The following is a 5,400-nucleotide window of genomic DNA, read 5'->3' on the forward strand; positions in this document are numbered from 1 at the left end:
TAATTGTATAAAAAAACTATTTTTTACGTTTGACATTATTTATTATTTTTCCTTTTCATTTTTTATATAAATAGCGTTTTTAAGTAAAAATATGTTTATTTTTATAATTTTTTGGATGAAAAGTATTTTGAAATTCAACATAGAATGTGTTTTTAATCATATCAACAACAAAATATAGCATTAAACTATAAGGTAATTCAAAAAAACCATTTTTAATAAGTGGTGTATGCTATTCAGTGCATTTATTTAACTAGTTAATTAGGTGAAACTAACGAGTATTATTTATAATACTATTTTTGTCTGATGGCATATAACACCAATCTCGTTGAAATGAAAAACTTGAACATTTAAATCAACCATAATAGGCCACTACGTAATAATCGGAGAACTGAATATTTGTCGCCTAAACGTTTACAAATAGGCGATAGGAGATATCATTATACTAATAATTTTATTTCCCAACACTGACAATTTTATTATTCTTTTCGTAATAAACGTCTTTTTGTTTGCATTCGGTACAAAACAAACAACAGAATGCTTAACTGGATAAAGTTATCGTACACATGATATGATTAATTACGAACGGTTGGAGTAAATATCCGACTCGGATCGGACAGTGTAAACGACATGGCCATAATCAACAGTCCGGATCGTGCGCACTACGACGCGATTTGCGGAGTAGAATAAGTGTAATGTGCGCACTACGGAATTTGAAAGCGTGTAACGTAATCTCTCGTTCGTTTACTCAAACGATTGCCGTAGGATTGGCTTATGCTGAGTACGGAAAAACAAGTGTGTACAACTCCCGTAATAATATTCAAATCGATTTCCAGAAAGTTTCCGTGGGCCGGTCTTCACTTGCGCGCGGAGTGCTGCGGACGTTTATTTACATCTGACGTTCAATACGAAGTTGAACGTTTCAGGCCCCCGTGGACGCGGTACATTTTGCGCGCTGCGGAAAAACGTTTCTCCGCTGGAGCAGGTGCATCACGGCCGGTTTTCGAATGTTATCGCGGAACTCGTTGGATCGGTCGCCCGAAAAAAATTGATGGTTAACAAACACATCCTACATATACTTTAGAAGATTAAAAATCGTCAAATACCAAAAGTATATTTCCACGGTCTGATACGATAAATATAGAGCGTATAAGACTCTAGGACGTGCGCCGAACACAATTCATAATATTTCTATCTGACATTTCCAATTAATAGATCGACGATATTTGGCATAGCTGATAAGATATGATAAGGCGTGATTGACGATTGCCGTCCGAGGTACGATTTTTCGCCGTTTTCGTTCGAACATTTTGTGGCACACAAATACGCCGCGTCGTACGGAACGCTTGGTTTAAAAACATATTTATTTTTCCGGGCGGAATCCGTTTTTGTACATGCATATTTTTTCGGCGCGGAATCTACACGTACCTTTTTTTTTTTTTTTTTTTTTACTCGGATCATTTTCCCGGGCGGAATTTACCGTGCCCCGTTCGATCGTCACCGCGGTGGGACGACACAGGCGTACGCGTACGCGACGAAATACAATATTCGAATCGGTCGGTCGGACGGACACGGTCGCCACGGGCCGAGAAGTAGTGAAAACGATAAACGAGGACCGCTTTCGTGTACGGGCCCCGGGGACAAAGTCGTCGTCGTCGACCGGCCGGACCACTTTCTCGAAGCCGCCCTTCAAACGAAAACGAAAAACAATAAACGACTCCGCGCGCGCGTATGTTATTATCATTACTGTTATTATTGCATGCCTACTGCGCGTTAACAAACCGTAACCGTCCGGATCGGTTTCACTTTTATCGGGTTATCCGTGGTTCGAGCGCCGAACTTTTGTACACGTACGAACGGAAATATTGTTGTTCCGCGTGCACGCCCGCGAACGCGCGCGCGTTCTTGTTCCTATTATTGTTAGGCGAGCACGGCGTACGGTCGTGACAATCGACTAATTACCATTCCATCGCGCGGCGGCTTCCCGCCGGCAATCAATTATAACGTCGGTGTACGACGGATCTATAAAAGGTGCGGCCGAAAAAAAAAAAAAATAATAAAAACAAAAATAGGATCAAAGAAAAAATAATTTAACATCAATTCGCTCGTCTGCCGTCGCGCATTCGTATCGTCCGCGACTCTGTAAGACGCGGAAAACTGTCACGGCGAACACGTGGAAGAAACGCAGCGAAAGCAGCATACATCCGTCGGAAATGGAATAACGATAATGTTCCCGTTTTCGGCGCACGCAGCACCAGGCGGCTGTGGACGCGGTCGCCTTGTGAAGTACTCCAGTGACAAGTGTTTGATTGCTTTCAAAACTATTCCCATGGGCGTTTCGGAAACGTTGGAAAATATTTTATTTTTATTTTTAATTTTTTTTTTTTGTATAAATAATTTTTAAAAATTTATAACAATGCACGTGACTAGTAGTAGATTGCTCCTTTTTTACATTTCTATTCTTCCCTAGGATTTAATGTCACTCCCGATCCGAGTGGTCGGCTTCCTAACCCAGTTATTTCGTAACATGTTTATAATTTAAGTTTCGTAAACTTGCATACAGTTTTTCTGTAATTTTTTTTTTTTTTGCAACAAAAGCGAAACACATTTATATAAAATCCTGTATGACGGGATGCTCGAGAAAAAAATAAATAATTTTTCATCAAATTCAATATAGTTGTCAACCCGAGTTGAGTATTATATCGATAATAAAATGATAATCATTGCTCGCAACTTCCTATTGTATGATTCATGCGTGTATTGATTTCTATCGATCATTCTAGTAGATCCGTGTTATGAAAATACATAACTTCGGTACACTATGACGAAGTCCAATAGTATTATTTGATATTTAAAAGGAAAATTTTCCGAATTAATTTTATGAAACCCTGGGTTCATAATTTATTTGCCAAGATTCACGCTGTAAACGAGTGACTTGGACAGTTAAACCGACGATGAGTATCGCATTATATTTTTTGTGATAGAAATATTACACGTCTTGCGCAATACGCGAATCAGAGTTTGTAACTGTATGTTTATTTCACTATTTAATTTAATATAATAATATCAATACATGATAATAAAGCATATTCATACATACATTTAAAATATAATAATTATTATTGCTATCGTTTAACGTCTCCGTGTGTTATGCAGAACGGTCAGGTCGAACCTGAAAAACGCAAATCATTATAGTTGTTATACGCATCGTTTAAATGTCAGAAGGATAATCGTGAGGACCACTGCGTTTTTGTTGTATTATTATCCGTTCGTTTCAACGAAACAATCTTCACTATACACAAAGATACGTATATGCGAAACATTGGAATAGAGCTGGTTTACGCGTTTATCAACACAATGCATTTAAAACGTTCCATACGGTCTGCGCTATTGGTATATTGAAGTGTGTGCGCTGTACAAAAGCGATTGTTTTATTCCATTAAGATTTTTGTATTGATTATTCCGAGAGAAAAAAAATACCATTCTCGTAATCAAGTTTAATAACGTTTTAAACTTCATGCATCAAAAACAATACATAATATATTTTACGTTATTGATCAACAGCACCTATGTGCAGCGGACGACGTAAAATAGCTTAAAAATGTTATATTTTTTTTTTTTTTTTTTTTTAACGTTTGCACATCTTATTACGATCTAATTTATCGTTAATCATCATTATCGCGATAAATATTTCATATATGGCTTCATAATTTTATTTGTTTGCGAACAAACGAACGGATACGAGTGCATTACGTAAATTACCCGAATACATGAGCTGTAAACGTGCGCAAAACGTATTCGTGTGTTCGTATAAGCGCATGGAAGCGATGAGTTACAAACATACTTACTACGCGGTACACACCCGGACAAAAGAAATACGTTTTACGCGCGACAATGATTTTTTAATCTACGGCAAAAAACGAAACACCATGAACAGTTGTTGCCTGTTGCAGGTGTCAAATACACTGCGGTGCACAATCGAACCGTTTAAGCGTTGTCTCCGCTGTGTCCGAAGAACGCGGGCGGACAGCAGAACACGTGGGCGGCACAGGAATTTGATTGAATCCGTCGAAACAGATATACAAGTACGTACAATAGCGGTGCGCGGTTTTCCGTAAAAAGTAACAGTGTTTATTTATTTTTTCCGTCCCAGAGGTGACGTATTGCAACGGGAAAAGAAAAAAAAAAAAAAAAAAAACGTAACAACAATACCTACACCCATCGACTGTTCACCGATCCGTGCTAATGACGTTTCGTCATCGAAGTGTCTGCAAAACGGAGCACAGGCAGAGTGCCTGTCTTTGTCGACCGAACGCGCGCGCGCCGCGCGTTTAACGCGACGGCCGATTGCGGTGCAGGTTCGTTCGCGTTCCTGGGCGACGGTATCGCCTACTACGGGGCCGCCGTGCACGCGTGACCTGTTGCGGTTTTCACGTCCGGCCACTTGTTGACGCGCGCGGTTCGGACGTCACCGGGCACCGTGACGGGTCCGACGGACACTTGCGTTATTTTAACGCGCGGCGCCGCTGCGGTGCCGTTAAACACACATGGCAAGAATCGCAACTACCTTCGGACGAGTGTAAAACCGTTCGACGAGCTCGCCGTAAAAACTGTTGATAACATTCCATATCTCGGGATAATTTTTAACCGCACCGATCAACAGTTCAACATCGATTTCATCACAGTTTCCCGCCACGGTTCTGTACATCCGCGTACGTTTTTACGGAAATAAACGCAAATATGCATTAACCAACACGAATAACAGTGTGCCGAGCGACCGCATGTGCGTGCGCGATCATAACACTTGCGTGAAAGTTAACACGCAGACGGTCGTGCGTGGCCGCAACAATGTGCGAAGTATATAAATAAACTGTGGGTATTCCACGCCACGCGTTAAAATAACGCAAGCATGCATCGGGCCCATCGCGTGCGTCCGCAGCAGTCCCGTCCCCGAGGCACCGCGGGTTTTCGTATTAATCCCACCGAGAGTTCACCGCCCGACGGGTACCGCAATGCGCCAAGTCCCGGACGTTCGAGCTTGAAACAAAGTTTACGGACCCTTCACATGTAGCCGCTGGGCAGCGCTTCTTAGTAGCGCGTCAGTGGCGCTACGAATTACTGTTATAGAATGAAGACTGAAATTAAAATGATAACGATTGAATTCGTTACACGGATTAATCGCGTTACTAACGCGCTGCCGACGCGCTACGGTCGCGTGCGAAACACCCAATCTAAAAACACGTTCTGTCACGAGAAGCGTGATTTTTAGACCCGGCGTTCTGCAGCAAAATCAATCACCGACACCTTCTGTGGCGCTTCAAATCAAAGACTGTGGTCGTGAAACCATTCCGTATGCGTTCGTATTTTTCCTTCCAAGATGCGCTACCGGGTGACTACGTGTGA

The sequence above is a fragment of the Sipha flava genome, unplaced genomic scaffold (assembly GCF_003268045.1).
Source record: "Sipha flava isolate LNK unplaced genomic scaffold, YSA_version1 213_pilon_pilon, whole genome shotgun sequence".
In the NCBI taxonomy this organism is placed as follows: Eukaryota; Metazoa; Arthropoda; class Insecta; order Hemiptera; family Aphididae; genus Sipha; species Sipha flava.